Raw genomic sequence first — 23,476 nt, 5'->3', positions numbered from 1 at the left:
ATCTGGATCGGGTAAGACACAATTATTACTTAATCTGATAATGAGATGGTTGAAATGGGATAAATTGTATTTAGTAGCACCATCCGCTGATGATCAACGATGTTATGATGTACTTAAAGATTTCAATAAAACGCGCGATTACTGGATGAGGATTATGATGTTATAGAGTTTATAACCGATATTAATGAAGCACCATCCGTAGATTCCATAGACGGATTTATTAATAATTTAGTTGTATACGACGATGTGATGCTAGATAAACAATCAAATCCAGCCAGAATATTTTCCCGAGGGAGACATAAAAATACAGACGTGATCTATGTTACTCAACGATATACACAAATTCCGAAGGTGATCAGAGACAACTGCAACATTTTAGTTGTGTTTAATGGCGTAGACACACACACACTTCGAAATATTCATCAAACTTGGTGTGGTGGTGACATGGATATAATTAAATTCAAAAATTTCTTCTCACGAGCGCAAGCTACTCCACATGGATTTATAACAATAAATTTACATGATCCAAGAACAAGATATCGTGTGGGTCTTGATAAAATATTTGGGTAACAGGGGTGATGATAAAATTAAATTAAATTAAAAAGATATCATTAATATAATGAACAACTGTGCGTGGCTGCGTCAAGGAACCACTAACAATTGTAATAAAAAATGCCGTGGAGAATATTGCAAGAAACATAATTATCTTATAAAGAAAAATCTTCATGCTGGTCCACGAAGTTGTGTTGGATGTAACAACGGCGTTAGAGGATTATATCAGATTTGCAAAAATTGCGGTGGAGATCGATACAGAAGTTTGATGATATATTATAAACACAGAAAGAACATAAATCCAAAAATAGAAAAACCACCATCAGAACTTGAATATTTCTTGAAGAACAAAACAAAAGATTCCCATGATTCAGATGAAGATTCTCATGATTCAGATGAAGATTCCCATGATTCAGATGAAAAGAAAAATATTCATCAAACTTAAAAACTTCTTTTACAACATGAACAGCAGCAGAGAGGGTCCTGTCTACAATTCTGTTTGGGACAAACAATAATCGTAGACGTGGTATTGACCTCTATGAAGGGTCACTATTTCTTTTTGGTCAAACACAAGGGTGACCACTCCCTTAAGTGGTCTGTTCACCCTCTCTGCTGCTCCTCAATAGTTTGGAAGAAGTTAACTCTGCAGGTGTACTAAACCAGAGACATACATGAGAGTTCAAACTATCGTGACAAATATATAGGCTCAAACGACCTCGATATCTGCCTTGGCACTGACGTTTGAGTTCTTATAACAGTGAGTCAAGTAAGTCCGTAATGAAACCTGCTGCTTCCTCGGGGGAAATGTCAGACGCGAAATCGTTAAATTTCACCGTATAGATCGTGGTGAAAGAGGTCAATTGTTCGTTTTCTTTTTTCATCTGCTTAGAGTGATTCATCTTTCTCTGCGTTTGTCCTCGCAATGAAGTGTCGTTCTTGGAAGTCGTCCCTTTTTTTATACTGGATGATATTAGCGTGTCCATACGGTTAGAGTCTTGTAGTCTGGAAGTCGCACTGGTTGCACATAGCTTTCCATGGCGTTAGCAAATAAACAGCAACCGATATGTACTGCATTGGTGATGTGATCGCGAGGCACAGCAAATAAATCGACGTTTTCATCACTGAACCTGAACCTCTTGCTGACTTGTGTTTGTGTAAAAGGGTTCATCTTTATTACTTCATGCTTGTAGTCGCAATGAACGATAGTAGTAAGGTGGGCCACCATAGGGACAATGGGACTTACCATTAAAAACACCCCCTGGGCCACTATAGGAACTATGTAAATTTAACATGGGAAAAATTGCTGGGCCACTATAGGGACAATGGAATTTAACATGGGAATAGATTTTGGGCTTGTTTAGGGACAAGGGGAATTTAACATGGGAGAAAAAAAACTACTTTACGGACAAGGGGAATTTAACATGGGATTTTTTTTAAAAAATTTTTAAAAAAGGATAGGTAATTGAAAGTCAATCTCTTTTCGAGACCTATGAGTGGTCCTGAAAAGGGTCTTTGGGTTTATGTTAATATGCCCTTAACATAAAGGGCATCTGCGGCATCTTCTTGTCCTCAAGCTGCGTCTTAGTGTAGGGCCATAAATCAGAGTCCTCTTGAGGCATCCTTGTCTTTCCACATATACTCTTCCTATCCACAGACTGGTGTCTGACTTGTGGACAACTGTCCACTTGGATCGGACATACATTAGCATGTCCGTCCTAAACATCATTGAAGACACAAGGGTGGATGATTCGACTGTGGTCCACATCTTGAGGCGCCTAGAACAGGTGAATCAATGCAGTGAACTGCGCTTATTTATAGGTAGAGGAAGGATTGAAACGGATTGAGTTCATTGACCAATCCAAACACGCGTTACAAAATTCAGTCAGTCCGCATCCAATCCGAAGAGAACAGTCTGTGACGTCACGTGGTCTATATAGATTCGCTAGCGCCTGTGCGGTGTCAATCCATGCGACAGTGATTCAACATGACGGAAACTCAGAAAACGATTCATTGGGTTGCACCAGCAGTGGAGACCACCCAGAGGAACCCGGACTTACTTTCAGAAGAGGTGAATTGGGATTTTGTGGATTTTCTTACCTCGCAAGAATTTGTTCCGGAACCTTCGTCACCTTCATTACCACACGTGGAGAATTTTAGACAGAGACAGAAAGAAGAATTGGAGAAATTTATACAACGACAAAAGGAAGCGGAACAAGCTTTTCTTTTACAGCAACAACAGCAAGAAGAGGTAAGAAAAAAGAAAAAAAACAACAACAACAACAAGAAGCAGCAGCAAAGAAACAAGAGGGTGAAAATCAAACGGTCACGGTACTGTTAGACATTTTAGCGGAGTTAAGAAGTCTGAAACAAATGTATCAGACTTCTTTATCACGACCGATGAGAATACGACCTTCCCGAGCTAAACACGCCAACCCTGTGACTAAGCCTACCGTACCACCCTTAGTGATTTCAACCCAATCATCATCATCAGAGGTAGGCCTCGGCCGTGGCAAAGGCTTAAGGCAGTTAAAAAAAAAAAAACATTTTACCCCTATAGTACGCGTATATGAGTGCGTGAGTGTACGTTCTTATTTTAAAATCAAAACCCAAAGACACTTACCTTATATAATTAATGTATTCTTTTATCAATAGTTACAATCCAATTCACAATTCACAACAGAGCACTTTAAAAAGTTCATACACTTCTTCTGTCTCACTGTTTAGTCTCTCTGCTTTTTCAATTTCTTCACCGTCACAGTCTTTTCCTCCTCTTCCTCCTCACTTTCTTCCCTTCTTCTTCTCCTGTTTCTTTTTCTTCACCTGGCTGCTTTCTTCCTCTGAAGAATCCCTCTCTTCTGAAGAAGAATCCCTCTTTTCTTCTGACTCTTCTTGTTTCTTTTTTGGGCAATCTGGAGACCAATGTCCTTTTTCTTGACAATAATAACAGGTATCTTGACTTTTGTCTTTTCTAGCCCCTTTTTTTTCTTTTTTGATGGTCTGGACACTCTGAAGACCAATGCTCTTTCTTCTGACAGATATAGCAAGTATCTTGACTTTTATCTCGAAAGGAAGGAGAGTAGTCCGTCGACTGGTCTGAAGAGAATTTTCTAATGACCCCTCGCAAAGCTCTGATGAAACGTTCCATCTGGGTAGTCTCTTCCATCGTTGTGCTCGGTTTGAGAGTGAAATGAATAGTAAGACAAGACACACACCCTTTTATATACGCTGGTCTGCCATGACTATAAATTAGTCTATGGTGTTTAAACTTGAGTCATTTGACGTTTTGCACTCAAGATGAAACGATCCAATTCATTTGAGAAGAAAGAAGAAGAAAGTAAGAGGCAGAAACGTGATCTATCGCCTCGTACCAGAGCTGAAGTCTTGGCACAAATTCATGCCAGTGATTTTGAAGAGGACATGAGTGAACCAAAATCCAAACCCTCTAAACAAAGTTCGCCACCCTTAGTCAACCCTGAAATATACTATTCCATTCGAGAGACCGAAAAGGGCTCCTCTAGAAACTTTAGAACCACGGCTTACAAATACACGGTGAAGTTTAAAGATTTCAAGGCTGAAGTACCGTTAGAGAAAGCAGAAGGGTTCATCACCGGAGTGTGGGATTCTTTGCTCACCACACTCAAGCGACAATGTCAACCCAAAGAAGACGATCGCTTGAGACTCTCCACACAACACGACGGTTTGAAATCCCTTGTTTGGATCGAGTTTAGCACCCCTGCAGAATTGACCGCTTCCAAAGTCATGGACAAAATTCAACACGTACAACAATCCAATGACCAGTTTGACATCACCGATGGAAAAGCCACACTGGACATGACCCACGTCTCTCCTCTTCAAGGGACTGGACGCAAAAAGATGTTATTGGTGAACGAGCTTCGCAGCAATAAGCGTAGCCTCGTCCAAATTCACAACCCTCAAGACCAGATGTGTTTAGCCAGGGCTATCGTGGTGGGACGAACCTATGCCAACAAAAATGACACGGTAGAATGGAAAAGAGCCTGGGAGAATATTCGAAAATCGGACCGAGCCAAACAACGAAGTGAAGCAGAACTCCTGTTGCAACAAGTCGACTTGCCCAAAGACACACCCTGTGGCATTCCTGAAATGCAAACATTGCAAGATGTCCTAGCTCCACGATACACCTTGAAAGTGTACCTTCAAGAAATGCGCGGGCCTCTGTTGTTTCGAGGGAAAGACTTTAAGGATGGAAAATACATTCATGTCTATTATCACGATGACCATTTCGATACCATTACCAGTATCACCGTATTTCTGGGATACAGATATTACTGTGAGAAATGTGACTATGGCTATAACAATCGAGAACAACACAAACATTGTGGATCGAAATGCTCAGGATGTTTGGCCTCTCCACCCTGTCTGAGCGAAGGACCAGTGCATTGTTCAACTTGTCTGCGCACGTTTGTCAGCCCTACCTGTTACCAACAACATCTGAAGACGCAAGGTTCACAGCAGAAATGCGCTTGTCAACTGCTGAGATTGTGCCCTACGTGTGGACAAGGCATACGTACCAATAATGCCAAGGCACACGTATGTTCAGGAAAGAAAAAATGTCACATTTGTCACCACATCGTGGACTTGGAACACCAATGCTACGTGCAAAAATACCAACCCCCACCAGAGAAAGAGGACGGTCACAAGAAGAAAGGCAATTTCATCTTTTTTGATTTCGAATGCATGCAAGAGACCGGCATTCACATTCCTAATTTCTGCGTGGCTCATCGAGCGTGCGAGAAGTGCATTCAAGAACCTATCTTCAGTCATTGCCCTCACTGCAGCAAGATTCCCGGAGGGCGTGAAAAAATCTTTCGAGGTCCGAACACGATAGCCGATTTCGCCCAATGGGTCTTAGACCCCATCGACAAGACGTGGAGCCAAGAGGACATTGAACGTTACGGAGATTGTCATCGCCATGCCACGGTGATGGATCACAATATTTCCGGATACGATGGACAGTTTCTTTTGAGGTACTATACGGAACATGTACTTTTGAGGTACTATACGGAACATGGCACCGAGCGTCCTAAAGTCACTTTGAACGGAGCCAAAATCATTTTCATGCAAGTGGGACAAGTACAGTTTAAAGATTCGACGAGTTACTTAGCCATGCCTTTGAGTCGAATGCCTAAAACGTTTGGAATGACAGAAATGGCTAAAGGGTACTTTCCACACTTTTTCAATACGGAAGCCAATCAACATGCCGTTCTACCCCATTTACCTGAGGCTCACTATTACGACCCCGACAACATGCGTACCGAACATCGAGAAGCTTTCTACGCTTGGTACCAGGCTCACGCCTCCGACCCTTTCGACTTTCAAGAAGAAATGCTAAAGTATTGTCGTTCCGACGTGGACATTTTACGGCGATGCTGTGGAAAATTTCGAGAACTGTTCATGGAACACGGAGGGGTCGATCCTTTGAAAGAAGCTTGCACCATTGCCAAAGCGTGTTCCTTAGTGTACAGGCAACGATTCATGCCTGAAAACACCGTGGCTGTCATCAGTCCTCAAACGACCAACTATGTCAAACGTCAATACTCGGTCAAAGCCCTACGCTGGTTACATTACTTCTGCGACAAGGAAGACAAATGGATTCAGCATGCCCGCAACGGAGGAGGAACGCATTTGGTCGATGGCTGGGACTTAGAAAACCCCAACGGTTGCTTATTTCACGGATGTCCCGTCTGTTACCCTGATCGTGACACTAAAAATCAGTTTTTACAACGAACCATGGAAGACTTGTACCAGGCCACTTGTCAGCGACGCCTAAAGTTAGAACAGGAAGGATACCAAGTGGTGGAAATGTGGGAACACGAGTACGATCACTGTATGAAAACCGATCCCGAGTTTAAACGCCTCGTGGAAAGTTACCAGTTCATGGACCCGCTGAACCCGAGGGATAGTTTGTACGGAGGAAGAACCAATGCCACCTGTTTGCTGTACCAAGCCGACGAAGAGAAAGGAGAAGAAATGAAATACTTGGACGTGTGTTCGCTGTATCCCTACGTGTGTAAATATTGTCGCTTTCCTGTAGGGCACCCACAATTGTTGACGGAACACATCGACCTGAAAAACATTCAACAATACTAAGGCTTGATCAAGTGTAAAGTTTTGCCTCCCACGGATTTGTACCATCCCGTGTTACCTCACCATTGTCAAGGCAAACTGATGTTTCCTTTGTGCCGTACTTGTGCCGAAACGTGCAACCAAGATCAGCCTTGTCAGCACAGCCAGGAAGAACGGGCCTTGACGGGAACCTGGGTCAGCGTAGAATTGTTCAAAGCTCTGGACATGGGATACCAACTGTTAGAAGTGTACGAAATTTGCAACTTTCCCAAGACACAACAATACCACAAGGGTGACCCCACGCAGAAAGGCATTTTCGCCGACTACGTGGATGCCTTTTTGAAACTGAAGCAAGAAGCCAGCGGCTATCCTTCCTGGTGTCACACTCCCGAAGACCAAAAGACATTCAAAGAGAAATACTATGAACAAGAAGGCATCACTTTAGATCACATCGAGAAAAACGAAGGCAGGCGATCGTTTGCCAAAGTGATGTTAAATTGCTTGTGAGGTAAAATGGCACAACGACCGTGTTTACCCAAAACGGAATATTTGACAGAACCTTCCCGCTACTTCCAGATGATTCACGACAAAACCAAATTCATGAAACACGTGGACGTCGTTCGCGAGGATTTGATCTTGGTCAATTACGAAGAAGATCTGGACTTTGCACAAGACGACCCCTTTGGAAATGTCATCATTGCGGCTTACGTGACAGCCCATGCTCGCTTAAAATTGTACGAAGCTTTAGAACTGTTAGGGGAACGCATCCTGTACTTTGACACGGACAGTTGCATTTACATCCATCACCCGAGTCAATAGCACCCTGACATCGAAGAAGACCGTTTAGGAGCCTGGACAGACGAGCATCCCGACGACAAGATTCTAAGTTTCGCCAGTGGTGGTCCTAAAAATTACGGTTATGAATACCGGGACAAACAAGGAGAAGTGCACACGCAGTGCAAAGTGAAAGGATTGACTCTGAATTATCGTACCAGTCGAGTGGTCAACTTTAAGGTACTGAAGGAAGCCTTGCATTCTGGAAAAGATCAACACTTTAAAGTGACCACCTATCAACCGAACAAGATTGTACGTTTACCCACTCACCACATCGTCAGTCGACCCTTGGAAAAAGTCTATCAAATCGTGTACCAGAAGCGAATACGACTTCCCAATCATTTCACCTTACCGTATGGACACGTCGATATTGGTCTGCATATAAAAAGGAACCCTAAGCAAGATCGATAGTTCATTGTGACTACCAAGACCAAGCGAAAAAGATGAATACTTTCAGAGAAACACACAACAAGTTTAGACAGGCACACTTCAAGTGTAGGGCTTCTGAAGTGGAATGCGATTTTGAGCCTTGCGATGGGAACGATGCTGTACGCTGTGACCATAGCGATGCCGTAAAGCATCGTGGGAACTTTGTTCTCACTACCCCTATCATGGAAAGTGATGCTGTGCGTGTCAAACCTGAGGGATACGAAAGCGATGCCACTCGTCCTCTTGGACATTTTACTGGGTTTCGTTTTAAAGGTGGATGTTCACCTTCACGTCTACCTTCCTACGGATGTCATCCAGCCCTGAGCAAACTCCTGTCCATGTCACCCAACCCTCATCGAAACGAACCTGTGAAAGACGAATATTCGTTTCCTGTGCGTTTGTTGGAATACTGCGACTTTGAAAATAGTCTTCAATCGTTCAAAGGAAAATGGCCTAAGTATTTGGGAGGACCGACCCCCGAAGAATTAGCCAGAGCCGGATTGTTCTACTTGGGCGAAGGAGACAAAGTCAAGTGCTTTAGTTGCGGTGTGTCACTTCACCACTGGGAACCGCAAGATTCAGCCTACGTAGAACATGCTCGATGGTCACCGAATTGTCATTACTTACCCTTAGTGGGACCGAGACATTGAAGTAACTTACCATAATCTGTTTATGGATACTTTACAAGAGAACATTCGCACTTTGTCTGTGGAGTTGAGAGAAAGGATTTACCGAGAGCCGGTCAAAATACAAGTGAAACGTAAAGAACAATTGCATCCGTTACGTCACCGGTTGTTTGAACCACTGGTACCTGAATGCTATACAAGGACTGATTGAGTTGAAAGTATTCCATTGGACAGACATTGATCAACGACCCCCTGGTTTTAAAAAGGAATGGTTTGGTATGGATAATTCTATCTACTACATTGTAAACGTACTGGATCCAATTCCAGAGGAAGAGTTAACGAATTACCAACATCGTTTACGCAATGTCGACTTAGTGAAAGAGGAAACTTCTGAACGAATTTTAATGTGTAGATTAGTGTTTAAACGATTTAGATTCGACAATGAATTAAAACCATGTCTGTGCAAACAGTACATGTCTTGTGTCAGACAAAAGAGGATTTAGCATGACCTATTCATGGATACTTTACAAGAGAACATTCGTGCTTTGCCTGTGGAGTTGAGAGAACGCATTTACCGAGAACTGATCAAAATACAAGTGAAACGCAAAGGCAAAGTTATTCATCCGTTTTTTAATTATGCTCTGTTCCAAAGTATAAGAAGACTGATTATGAGTGGATATTACATCAGGCACAAAGGTAAACGAGGCTATTGGCCACCACCCAAGGATTCCAAAAACAGTGTATATACTCATGGATACTTTACAAGAGAACATTTTGGGCTTGCCTGTGGAGTTGAGAGAAAGGATTTACCGAGAGCTGGTCAGAATACAAGTGAAACGTAAAGAACAATTGCATCCGTTACGTCACCAGATCTTTAACCACTGGTACCTGAATGGTATAAAAGAACTGATTCGTCAGAAATTGTTTCAGTGGTCAGACCTTGTTCAATACTTCCAGGCCCCCTATGATCCACATGTTGATCATTTTGGTTACTTCGAGATTCACCTAGTGCAACGTATTGAGGAAGACAAGTTAAAGGATTACCAACATATTTTACGTGGAATCTACTTAGCGGAAGAGGAAACATCTAAACAAACTTTGAAGATTAGGTTACAGTATGCAAGATTTAGATTCCCCACTGGAGAACGAAGATCTCTGGCTAGAAAGTACGTGTATTGTTTCCGAAACAAAGAGACTATAAAAACAGGCTGCCATGCCACGACTTATGTCGTATGTAATTGAACAGATTCCGTGGAAGGAACTCAATGACCATATTCAAACCGTGGATCATTACCATCGATTATTACAAGAACTGTATCCATTCAATTTGGGTCGACAAGTGGTGTGTCTTAGTGACTTGCTTTCTGGGATTTCGTTTACCAGCCGATTCCTTGTGGACTCTTTACGAACAGTATTCACCACCCCATTCAACATGAAAGTGGTGCCTTTAAATGTTCACGAGAGACTCCTTTTGCTCAAAGCCTTACGTTTTCATTTGGATACTTCTCGACGTCCACGGGAAAAAAAGATTCGTCAACTTTTAGCTACCCAAGACGTGTATGACGATGTTTGTGTAGCTTGTGACTTACACCCCCATTGGACAGATGTCCGTGCCTGGAAAAAATGGGATTTTGAGGCTTGGACCCAAGAAGTGGCCCAGTATGCTCGAGAGTTGTGATCCTTCCTTTCAACGTCCAAAGAAAAAAGTTACTTTTCAACCCGTGTTAGTGACGGTGCCAGAAGAACCCGTCACCCAGGACAGGACTGTCGTGGACAGGCCTGAAAGACCCTTTCGGGAGGACACTTCTGTGACCTTACCCCCTATAGAACTGATCAGAACTTTACCCAAAACATGTTGTACAGACACTTGTTTTTATTCCACGTTAATGATTTTCATGTGCCTTTTATCGTTGTACTTAAGCCTTTGGCTTTTATGTATTTTTGTCTTTCGTATTCATGTTTAAAACATTCAATAAACGTGTTCTGAAAAAAAGTATATAAACTTTCGTCTTATTTGTTTTCGTGTCACAAGTGACATTCCTGACACTATGGCTACCTCTGCTGTCTCTGCTCCCTCTTCCTCCACTGTCAAAGTCATCGACGAACACTTAGATCGTCCCAGTTGGGAGGCTTTGTATCTTCGCCATCCCTTTAACATGCTTATTGCTGGACCTAGCGGTTCAGGCAAAACCGAATTCGTCAAACGTTTGATCGAACATAGACATCATTTGATCGATCGACCACCTCAGCGGATCGTGTGGTGTTACAAAGAGTGGCAATCGGCGTACAGCCTCTTGCAAGAAAGTCAAGGCGATTCCATCGTGTTTGTGGAAGGCATTCCTAAAGAAGACGACGGCATCGTCTCTGACTCCCGTCAAACCCATTTGGTCATTTTCGACGACATGTTAGGAGAAGACGAAGAAGAAATTAAACTGTGGTTCACGCGCAAAGGGCATCACCGTAATGCCAGTGTCGTTTACATCACCCAAAATTTGTTTCAACAAAGTAAAGCCCATCGCACCATCAGTCTCAATGCGCATTACGTGGTCTTGTTTAAAAGCCCTCGAGATAAATCGCAAGTGCAAGTCTTAGCCAAACAGTTAGAAATGCCTTGGCTGACTCAGGCGTACGACGATGCCACTCAAACTCCACACGCCTATTTACTCGTCGATTTGAAACCTACGACCCCCGATGATTTGCGATTTCGTACCCACTTGTTTCACCACTGGTGCCAAGACGGAGGGCCTGTCCTGTACACGTCTCCGTCCTCGACTTCATTTCACTCCACAAAAAAAATCTATAAAAACCTCAGACCCTTTTCGTCTGTCTCACACACATTTTGAACATGACGTCCCTTCAGTCGCATCTTCCCGTCAAATTGATTCGTGCCTTGTATGGCATAAGTCGAGAAAAAAATCCACAAATACGAGCTCGTGTCTTAGAAGCTAGTCTCAAAGAAGTCTTACGATGGTTCACCTTGACGGCACGTCAATTACTTCAAGGGATCATTCAGATTCCTCATCAAACCAAACGCTTTTCTGATGGAAACAAAGTCGCTTTCACCCAACTGGCCGATCCCCGCATCGACACCCAAACCAAAAAACAAATCATTTTGAAACCTGGAGGGAGCGGTACTCTAGGAGGGGTCATCATTCCCTCTCTCTTAAGATGGGATCCTAATGCCCCCAAACTTCTCCCCAAGAAAAAAGTCAAACGAAGCTCCAAGAAAAAGAAACAGATCAGGTCCCCAAGGAGAACTTCTCCAATGGCGGGACCCTCCTCTTACCAGACACCACCCCGGAAAAAGAAAAGAAGCCCCCAGAAAAAGAAACAGAGAAAAAGTCCCCAGAAAAAGAAAAGTCCACAGAAGAAAACTAGTCGCAAGAGAGGCACTTCGGCCAGGACGCAACCTTACACTCGCAAACCACGACCTGCAAAGGCGGTGACTGCGTCTCCGGCAGCCTCACGTTCATCCACTTCTCCGTTGATGACACCAATAACTGAAGAGTACTTGGAGACGTTGATCACACCAAGAACTTCTCCGTTGATGACCACAAGAACTTCCCCAGTGGCAGGACCCTCCAGTTTAGTGGCAGTGTCTGCTGTTCACAAAGTACCTTCTCCCAAAATCAAAGTCCAAAAAAGATCGGGCATGTTACAAAGTTTACTGGATTTGTCCAAGCAAGAACTGGCTCGATTTTGTCCGTTGCGTACCTCTGCACGACGTGTCATGCCTGTCCTGAAGTTGATACGACGTAAAGACAATCAGTGGCGACGCGTTCCAGTATAAAAAAGGCCTGTGACCAAGTCGGGGGTATCAGTGTTTTTGGTGCTGAAGACTCAAAGATGTCACCCTCCAGGAAACATCCCTCTTCTAAACAGCCCCAAGGAAAGAAAAGAAAAGGACTGCCTCCTCGTTTAGTCAAACATTGGGACATGTTATCTGTCCTGTCCAAAGCTTCTCCACCTCTACGAAAAAAACTCATTCAATCAGCCTCCAAAGAAGTCATCGATACCGTGTGCGAATGCTGTTTGAACGTCTTGAAAGGCACGATCCCTTAGTCCAAACACCAGAAACAATGCGTAGGCAAACATCGTCACGTTCTTCGCCAAATGGTTCAAAAGAAAATTCCCATTCGTCAAAAGAAGAAGATGTTGGTCCAACGTGGAGGCATTTTACCCCTCTTGTTAGGCCCCTCACTGAAAGGAGTCTTGGGAACCATGTTGGGAGGACTGGTGGGAGCAAGATAAAAAGGCCCTCGGAAGTCCCAAGATCTCAGAATCGACCCATGACAACCCCATGGAAGGACGAAAACTAGCTTTAGTGCCTTACAAACGATGGATGGAATACCATCGTTGGCAAGAACAACACACCCCGTATTTACCTCCCAATCCCAATTTGAGCGAGATGTCCCAGTTACAACACGAATTGCAGTCCTTGATGGATCGCCAAGATTTGTCCGAAACAGAAAAATCGCAAAAGTATGGTCAACTCTTCCAACGACTGCAACTCTTTCACCAGAAAGCTTTAGACGAAACAGCTCTACCCACTCAAAAAGATTTTAAGACCTTGATGAAAAGTCCAGCACCATCATCACTACCACCACCACCACTACTACCATCCCCAGGGGTCACCAGAGATGCTACCCCACGAAGACCTGAGGAAGAAGAGATGCGAGAAGTGTTTCAAACACCGTCAGCAGCTCCCATTTCAAGTAAGATTGCAGCATCCTTGTTGACCCCGTCCCCACACCCCAACGAGAAGAAATGAAAGCTTGGGTTAAAAAGATGATGTCCACTCCTCCTTCGACAGAAGTGAAAAAGAAAGAAGGGAAACCAGAAGTGAAAAAAGAAAAGAAGACCAAAGCCATTCCATTGCCACCTCCACCACCACTACCTTCGACTACTACTCCCGTAGCCCATCGGACACGTAAATCCCTTTCTAAACCACCCTTTCGACCCACCCAAAGTAGCATCACCGAAGAGTGGGTGACTTATTAACAAACAAACAAACACAAAAATGGAAAAAGTCTTAGCCAGCATTTACTACGATCCCTCCCATCCTGCAGGTTACGCAGGAGTTCAAAAATTGTATCGTGCTGCCAAAACTCGACTGAAAAGTCTTTGTTTACCTCAAGTGCAACGATGGTTACAAGAACAAGCTACCTACACTTTACACAAACCCATTCGACGCAAGTTTTCTAGAAGTCGCACCCTAGTGGAAGGCATCGATCATCAACGGCAAGCCGATTTAGCCGATGTCTCTCATTTGGCCAGCTACAATCGTGGCTACAAATATTTGTTTTGTGTCATCGACGTCTTTTCCAAATTTGCCTGGGTCGTGTCCTTGACTTCCAAATCCAGCAACGAGTTAGTGCGAGCCCTGCAACGAGTGTTGAAACAAAGCGGTCGTCACCCTCTTCGATGGCAAACGGACAAAGGTACCGAATTTCTGAACCAATCTTTCCAAAAGGAATTAAAGAATCGTGACATTCATATTTTTACCACCGAGAATCCCGAAACCAAAGCCAGCATCGTGGAACGTTTTCAACGCACTTTGAAAGAACGCATGTAGAAATATTTTACGCATCACCACACTCTGAAGTACATCGACATCTTACTGCACCTGGTGCAAGCGTACAACCAATCTTACCATCGAAGCATTGGACGTGCCCCGCAAGAAGTGACTCCCGACAACGAAGTGCTGGTGTTTGAGCGTCTGTTTGGTACGTCCCCGACGAGGGCTGTCCCCAAGAAAAGTGGAGAGTTGACCGTAAGAGATTGGGTGCGCATTGGCAAAACCAAACACACTTTCGACAAAGGTTACTTACCTAACTGGACGACCGAATTGTTTCGTGTCACTGGACGAGTGCATGGCCGTCATCCTGCCGTCTATCAATTGGAAGATATGAACGGAGAAGTGCTCAAAGGAACGTTTTACTTACCCTAGTTACAACGTGTCACCAAAAAAGAAGACGACGTGTACGACATCGAAAGCATTCTCGAACGCAGAACCCGTAAAGTGGGCAAACGACGTGTCAAAGAAGTCAAAGTATGTTGGAAAGGATGTCCACCCACTTTTGATTCTTGGATCGACGCTTCGCAAGTCATCGACTATAAAAAGAAGTGACCATCATGCCCTTTCACACAGACGCAGCTACGTCGACCACTCCTTCACCCAGTTCTTCTCTGCAAGATTTACAAAAACAACCTTTGTGGGTGTGGTGCGGAGAACGTGTGCCTAAAACGCAAATCGTCTTTTTCTGCCAAATCTTCGTGGTGTATTGTGTCATCGGGGCAGCCATCGCCAATTTGAGTTTGCAACAAGGAGACAAACAATTGTGGACCATTTTATTGAACAGCTGCATCGGTTACCTGCTTCCCAATCCCTCCCTGAAATTCTCCTCGAACGGGAACCACGGGAACCTTGTGTCCAGTGCCAGTGTCAGTCACCACTCCAACCACAACAACAACCCCATTTTGGGCGGAAACACGCCTCTGACGTCCAATAACCCCTCGGACAGCCACAAAACTCTGGAAGGATGAGTCACCAAAACCAATTTTACTTAACCTTACCCAGTGACAGTTCCATGGAGGTGTTTCCCCACAACACGTTGTGCTGTTACAGGGCCAAATTACCTCAGGCCATCCCATTAGATCACGAAGCCCATTGGGAAGTGGCTTTGGTGGAAATGATTCACCCTACACAAATCCACAACATCACTGAAAAGCAAAACACTTTTGAGGTCGAAATCCTGAACCAACAATTGCAAGAAACCATAAATGAAATGGGGTTTTCAGACGACGTAAAACCAGGGAACAATCCAGCCTTCAGTATCTACACCTTGAAAATTCCGTCAGGGTTTTATTTTAGTGGCCAACATTTGATGGATACCATTGCTTCCAGGTTCGAGTTAGCCTTTGGCAAAGCCCTGAACAGAATCAAAAAAAGTGTCACCCTGGAGTACCATAAAGTGGCTCGTCGCTTACTGATGAAATTTCAGGATACCCAAACGTTGTCCATCAGTTTTAATCGTGACTTGTTTGATATTTTAGGTGGAGACACAAAAATGGCTCCAAATTTTAAACCGAAGATCAACAGCAATATGGAATTTTACAAGTTTTTTCGATTCCCGGAGAACTGAACCAAGGACTGAATTTGATGTTCGTGTACTCCGATGTGCGGGAGTATAACGTGGTGGGACACACCTCTGTGCCGTTACTGCGTGTCATTCCTTTCAAAGTGGATAGTACCACGACCAGTGACCAGGAAGGTGGAAACACCTATCACGTCCACCGCGAATTTGTACATCCTCACTATTTGCCGGTCAGTAAGTCTTACTTGGACACGGTCAACATTGCTATGAAAGGAGATCTGGGACAAAATATTCCATTCACCAAAGGAAAAGTCACGGTGAAACTCCATTTTCTGAAACGGTTCTCTTACGACTCGTAAGTTATGTATCCAGTGTACCGAGGGGTTGCTCGACAGCGAGGACACGGTTTAGGAGATATGCTAAAATCGGCCTTTCGTTCGGTGGCCCCAGTCTTGAAACCGATGGTGACACGCGGATTGCACGCTTTGAAAGATGCCGCACTGATGCAAGGCAAAGAATTTCTCCAAAATGTCATCATTGACAAACAAAACCCCAAAGAAGCCTTCATGAGGGCAGGCAAAAATGTCTTGCTGCAAACGGGCAAAGACCTTTTGGGCCGACGAGAAACACCTATAAATGCCCTGCACGCTACCGAGTCAGGCATTCCTACTTCCCTGACACCACAGCAAGGACAAGGCAGAAAGAGACGACGAAGAAAACGCCCTTTTACCAGACTTCACACGTCTAAAGCTAGAAAGACAAAGAAAAGAAGAACCGTTCGAGACTTAGACGTTTTCGATTATTGAGAAACAGCAACAAAAATAAAATGATGCACCGAGAGTCTTGCGCTTGTTCCAAGTCGGAACTGGATCTGTTTGCCATGCCACCCACCATGATGACGATGCAAGAATCCCAGTGGGTGGAATTTCATCCCGTCTCCTCATTGACCGATTCCGCTCCCATCGAGTTTGAAATCAAAGGACAGCCCGAAGATTAAATCGATCTGAATAGCAGTTACTTGTACCTGAAAGTCAAAGTTCTAGATAAGACAGGAGGTGATATAGACACAAAAGCAGTAGCTCCCGTCAACAATTTCATGCATTCCTTGTTCAGTGGAGTGGACTTGTACTTGAATGACAAACTAGTCAGTAGCAGCATGGATACTTACCCTTATCGTGCCTACCTGGAAAATCTCTTGACGTACGGAATAGACGCCAAGAACACTCATCTCAATGCCTGTGTGGTATGGGAAGCTGACGAAGCAGGCCAGTTTGAATTATTGGAAACTGATACAACTGATAAAAAGAAAGAATACAATGAGGGATTTGTAGAACGAAGAAACAAAATCATGGGAATTAATTGACTGAAAATCAAGCAAAGTCGTAGTTGAGAACTGATGGATCGTTTGCATTTGGACATGTGGTTGCAAGAAAAGTATTTGCTGAACGGGGTGGATGTCCGCCTGAGACTGAATCGTAGCAGTACCGCTTTCTATTTATTGGCTGATACTGACGATTACAAAACCAAAATCCAAGAAGCCAGACTCTACGTACGACGCGTGGAAGTGTTACCCAAAGTGGGAAACGACATCAGTCAGACGTTGAGCAGAACGACCGCCAAGTATCTGATCCGACGTGTGGAAGTGAAAACTTTCACTATTCCTGCTGGACAGCGATCCATGATCGAAGATCATCTGTTCCAAGGACAGCTACCCAAAGTTTAATCGTTGGTATGGTCGAGAATGAAGCCTTCAACGGAGCTATCGCTAAAAATCCTTTCTACTTTCGACACTTTGGCGTGTCCAAGATTGAACTCAGTCGCGATGGCAAGACCTTGTGTACCCGACCTTTTGAACCTGACTTTGAGAAGAAGAATTACTTGAGATCGTACTTGTCCCTGTACGAAGCCACCGGACAGTTAGGAACCAACACCAGTCACGGCATTACGTACGAGGATTATGCAGGAGGTTATGCTTTGTGGGCTTTTGATTTCACTCCAGACCAAGGCAGCGACGAGGGACATTTCCACCCTATAAAATCCGGTCAGATTCGTGTGGAAATTCAGTTTGCAAAACGAGAGCCTGATGTAACGTTGAACGTCATCCTGTATGCAGAATTCGATAATACGATAGAAATCAACAGTTTGAGAGAAGTCATTCTAGACTATTAGAAGCCATGGAAGACTGTTATCCCTCTTTACCTAGTGGAGAAATTTTGGAGATGGAATGTGAGGAGACCGTGGAAAAAGAAGTTATCATGATGAAGTCAAGATGACCAGAACAAGAAGCCCATTTAGTCTCCTGTTTTGCCAAACACTTGGTCGAAAAAATGACGGTATTGATCAAGAAAGATTGCTATGGATGTCAAAACGATCATCCCAGTCAAATTCAACACGATAAATGCCTAATGCTGAGTCAAGAAGAAAAATTGGACGAGTATCTGGACGAAGCTTGGAGTCTCATCTCGGACGAAGTCGTGTTGCATCAATGGTATAAAGACTTGCGTGAACATTCTTGTCCACCATTAACCACTCAAGAGATCCATCGTATCGAAGCTCTCCTGAATCAGAGTGAGGAGACGAAGCGAAGAAACGGTTATTTGTCAGACATTTTCAAGCAAAAAGTCAGGATCGAATTGATGACTTATTATTACCTGTGAAGAAGAAAAAAACAAAACATGGATACCTGGGAACTTTATTACCTTTTGAACCACAGTTCGTATATGGCTTCTTGGAATCCTGTCGTCTGTGCTAAAGATGAACTCCCTTATCGCAAACCTCAAGACATCTAGCTTATGTGATCAACACGGACGACAGTCATCTCCCAGGAACCCACTGGGTAGCCGTCTACTTTCCTCAAGAAGGATGTGTGGAATATTTCGATTCGTACGGATTGCCCCCTTTGGAAGACGATATCATCGACTTTATGAGAAGAAATGCTCAGACCACCCGATTCAATAATGTGAAATTACAATGCACAGATTCCTTGGTGTGCGGACGATATTGTGTGTATTTTCTGCATCATCGCAGCCTGGGCTATTCCTTAGAACATTTAGTGACTCATTTTGATCCTTGTTCTTCTTCTAGAAATGATGTGAAAGTAGATCGATGGTTTTGTGACCATTATGCTTATCTTTTGTCTCAAGCTAGGAAACGTAGTGTCCATCAATGGCCTAATGACTTCCAACAATGGAAATCACAATTTCATTCACAACGTTGTCAGCCCTGTTTAAAGTAGAGTGTTAATTGAAAAAATGTTTGTCATTTGAAAGAAATGATGTTATATTGTTGGATTATTGTTAAAAATGTTAGAGTTGTTGGTTAGTGTTAAGTGATTTTGAATAAAAAAAATGTTGTTTTGAAAAAAATGCCTTTGTCTTTTGTTTGGCTATAGGAATCTTGATTCATGCTCTTTGACTTCTTACTATCCCTCTCATGACACTCATTGATCTTTCTGGCTCGAAAAACCGTGGAGGGATGTTTTCCTTCACGTCCGCGCTTTGACTTTAAGAACCGGGGTAGTTTCCAGTCTAACCATCCATTGTCGACTCATCCTCCTACGAAGATGTGCTCCAAACTAGCTAAGCTAAACGAAGTCTACGTGAATTTGCACAGGGTCAGACACAGTCTGATACCGAAGCCAGAAGAGATAGAGAATGTGAGAATGCTAAAAGTCACTGAAGACCTGATAGAAGAGCTCTTCAGAGAAGAAGTGAACAGGGAGAAAGAAGAATGGACAGAGAAGTACAGACTTCAGAGACAGCAGCAACAGCAACAACAACAGCAGCAGCAGCAACAAGAACCTGAACCTGACAGAGGCTTTGTCGATTGTCGTATCGACACCAAAGAGTTCTTCTTCTCTTTCCGAAGAAGCAGACCTATCGTCAGAAAGTCTATCCTCAGAGGACGTCGCATTCTTAGAAACTAAAAGATTGCCATAGCGAACAAAAAAGACAAAAAAAACAGCCCTTTTCAGGGCTACCCAATACTCTAGAAAAGAAATAACAATCGATTTGTCAATGTGTGTATGTAGAGTAGTGTGAATATAAACACTGACTCTTTTGTGGTGTGAGTGTTTGTGTTTGTGTGGATAGTAGATCATGATCATGTTTTTTGCTGCTTGACGTGCGTGGAGAGCAGATTTGGGGTTTGATTTGATTGCTTTGCGTATGTGAATAGTATATTGAAGTGATTAATGAAAATTTTTAAATTAGTAATGGGTAGTATAAAAAAGTGAGTGAGTGTTTCTTTTAGGTCCGCGCGTTTGTTTGGTTATGATCTAGGTAAGATCAATTTTGTTTTAGGGGGATGTTTTCCATCACGTCCGCGTTTTCAGTATAAATTAAAAATTGTTCGGCAGTCTAGCTACCCTTGTTGATTGATCAACACCACCAGAATGAACACCAGACTAGCTAAACTGCTTGAACTTCATGTACACCTGGAATATGCCAGGCGTATAGTGAATGAGCTGGCTGCAGAGGCCATCGTAGAAGAGGGAATGATGAAAGAGGAGAAGAGAAGAAACAAAGAAGAGGAGGAGAGAAGAAACAAAGAAGAGGAGGAGAGAAGAAACAAAGAAGAGGAGAGAGGAAATTTCAGAATCCCAGAGACAGAAAATTGGGATTCTGAAGCCACTTATCCCGCCTCTGCTCTTCCCCCAAAAAGAGTGAAAAGAGACTGAGGAAGAAGATGTGTGTGTGGTGCCAGGCCTGGAAGGTGCCATCATTAACCAGGTGTCATGGAGTTCAAGAAAACAAACAGCCCTTTTCAGGGCTACCCCAATCTCTAGAAAAGATATAGTAATCTATTTGCCAATGTGTGTATGTAGAGTAGTGTGAATATAAACACTGACTCTTTTTTCTAATTGCGTGTGTATGTATTAGTGTTTGTAAGTGATCAAGTAGGTTTGTGTGAATGGTAGATTATGGGGTTTTGTAAGCGCTCACGTACGTTTGTGTGGATAGTAGATTATGAATTTAGTTTTAATGATTTGCGTGTGTAAATAGTAGATTTGGGGTTTGTTTATTGCTGGTTCACGTATGTGGATAGTAGATCATATGAAATGAGAAAAAAGTAGGGATGTTTTCCTTCACGTCCGCGCGTTGTTTGGTTATGATCTAGGTAAGATCAATTTTGTTTTAGGGGATGTTTTCCATCACGTCCGCGCTTTCACTATAAGAACCCACAGTATTCGTCGTTCAAACCATTCTACAAAGAATAAAAAAGAAGATGGCTTCAAACCAACTTGATAAAATGAAAACATTGCAAGACGTCCTGGACAATTTGGGTATGATGGAGCAAATGCTGGTTAACATAAACGAGGATCACTATTCTTATAGTCCCCATCGTGTGAAGATGGAGATAAACAATTTAAGAAAAGTAAAGGAAATGATCAGTGCTCTGATGAAAGAAATAAAGGAGGAGAAGGAGGATGAAGAGGAAAGGATAAGGATGAGAGTATGGAACGAAAAAATTGAAAAGGAAGAAGAAAATGAGAAGAGGAAGAAAGAAGAGGAGGAGAAGCAGAAAGAAGAGAAAAAGAATGAAGAAAAGAAAGAAAAGAAGAGAAAGAGTGTAGGACAGAAAATAAGAAGCTGGTGGAGAAATAGAAGAAATTAAAAGAAGAAGACGAAACCCAAAGGTCCTTTTCAGGGCCACTCATAGGTCTCGAAAAGAGATTGACTTTCAATTGACTACCCTTTTTTAAAAATTTTTTTAAAAAAATCCCATGTTAAATTCCCCTTGTCCCTAAAGTAGTTTTTTTTTCTCCCATGTTAAATTCCCCTTGTCCCTAAACAAGCCCAAAATCTATTCCCATGTTAAATTCCATTGTCCCTATAGTGGCTCAGCAATTTTTCCCATGTTAAATTTACATAGTCCCTATAGTGGCCCAGGGGGTGTTTTTAATGGTAAGTCCCATTGTCCCTATGGTGGCCCACCTTACTACTAACGATATTTTCCCCTTCATACGCTGGCCAATATCGACGTGTCTGTACGGTGAAGTGAAGTGGTTGGGAAACCGCACTCGCTTGCGGTACACGATTTGATACATTGTTTTTAAGAGGCAACTGAAGATTTGGTGTGTTGCTAAACGTGCAATTTTGTGAGGTTCGTAGATGGTCACTTTAAAATGTTGATCCTCTCCAGACTGCAAGGCTTCTTTCAGCACGCTAAAATTCACCATTTGACTAGCGCGATGATTTATGGTCAATCCTTTGACTTTGCACTTCTCCTTGTCAGTCCTGGTATTCGTAGCCGTAATTTTTAGGACCGCCACTAGCAAAACTCAGAATCTTATCCTCGGGTTGCTCTTCCATCCACACTCCTAAACGGCCTCCTTCGATTTTGGGGTGACGGTAATCACGGCGATCAATGTACACACACACACACGTGTTACTGCATTGGGTGACAGTAGAACGGGCGGTACTTTCATCTGGAGACTAGTACTTTGAGAGATGGGCAGACAGAATTAAAATTACAGAGAGAAAGAAAGAAAGAATGGTACCAAAAAAAAAAAAGAAAATTAGGAGAGCATCATTGGTTTTCTTATTTTTTGCGGTATTATATGACAAAGATAATTAATAGAACCGTACATTCCATGTGAGAAATGTTGATTAATTTCATTCATTCATCAATTTCATTAAAAAAATATATATATATTTATTGTCGACTGGCTGCAACTAAGATTTACTGTATATCCCAAATTTGAGAGATGTCATGTTTGGCAGCACACGCTACAAAAGAGTTTCGACAAAAGTACCGGTGGAAAATATCGGTTAGCCAATGAAGACCAAAATAAATTCAAAAAGAGGTATACTTTGACAAGGAAGGCATCACTTTAGACCACGTGGAGAAAAACGAAGGACGACGAGTATTTGCCAAAGTGATGTTGAATTACTTGTGGGGAAAATTGGCACAACGACCGTGTTTACCCAAGACGGAGTATTTACTGATCCTTCCCGCTACGTCCAGATGATTCACGACAAAAAACCAAGATATTTTTTTTCGCAGCAACAGACTAAACAACATAAATAACGTTACAACAAAAGACAATCTTGCATCTTTTATAAAAAAGAAATACATCAAAAATAGAATTAAAAATTAGCGATGATTTCTGGTCACGTTACAAGTGTGTGTTTTTGAAAATGGTAAAAATTGAATAGATATTTTTCTCGTGGCACTTGTAAATTGAAGAGTCTGTGCAAGTATCAAAAGCTAAATACATAACTTTTGTACGGCTTGTAAACATTTCCACTTTAGAAAATGTGAAGTATCACAAGTTATTATAAAAAATGGATCTGGAGAGAGAGAGAGAGAGAGAGAGAGAGAGAGAGAGAGAGAGAGAGAGAGAGAGAGAGAGAGAGAGAGAGAGAGAGAGAGAGAGAGAGAGAGAGAGAGAGAAAACTTGGTTAAATCATTTCTGAATCAGCAATCGAGATGAAACGATTGCACGATTTCAGTGAGAGAGAATAAGAAGGTAATAGGCAACGACGTGACGTATCGCCCCACACACGAAAAGAAGTGTTCTCTCAAATCAAAGACATAAACGAACATGCACCAACACCTTCTACGTCTGCTACCAGACCGAGATAGCCTAGGTCAAATGAGCGAACCTGAACCAACACCTTCTACGTCTGCTACCAGACCGAGATAGCCTAGGTCAAATGAGCGAACCTGAACCAACACCTTCTACGTCTGCTACCAGACCGAGATAGCCTAGGTCAAATGAGCGAACCTGAACCAACACCTTCTACGTCTGCTACCAGACCGAGATAGCCTAGGTCAAATGAGCGAACCTGAACCAACACCTTCTACGTCTGCTACCAGACCGAGATA

This window comes from Sinohyriopsis cumingii, chromosome 17, assembly GCF_028554795.1.
Source record: "Sinohyriopsis cumingii isolate HCF-2022 chromosome 17, ASM2855479v2, whole genome shotgun sequence".
NCBI classification, from domain to species: Eukaryota; Metazoa; Mollusca; class Bivalvia; order Unionida; family Unionidae; genus Sinohyriopsis; species Sinohyriopsis cumingii.
Note: the sequence above shows the minus strand (reverse complement) of the source record.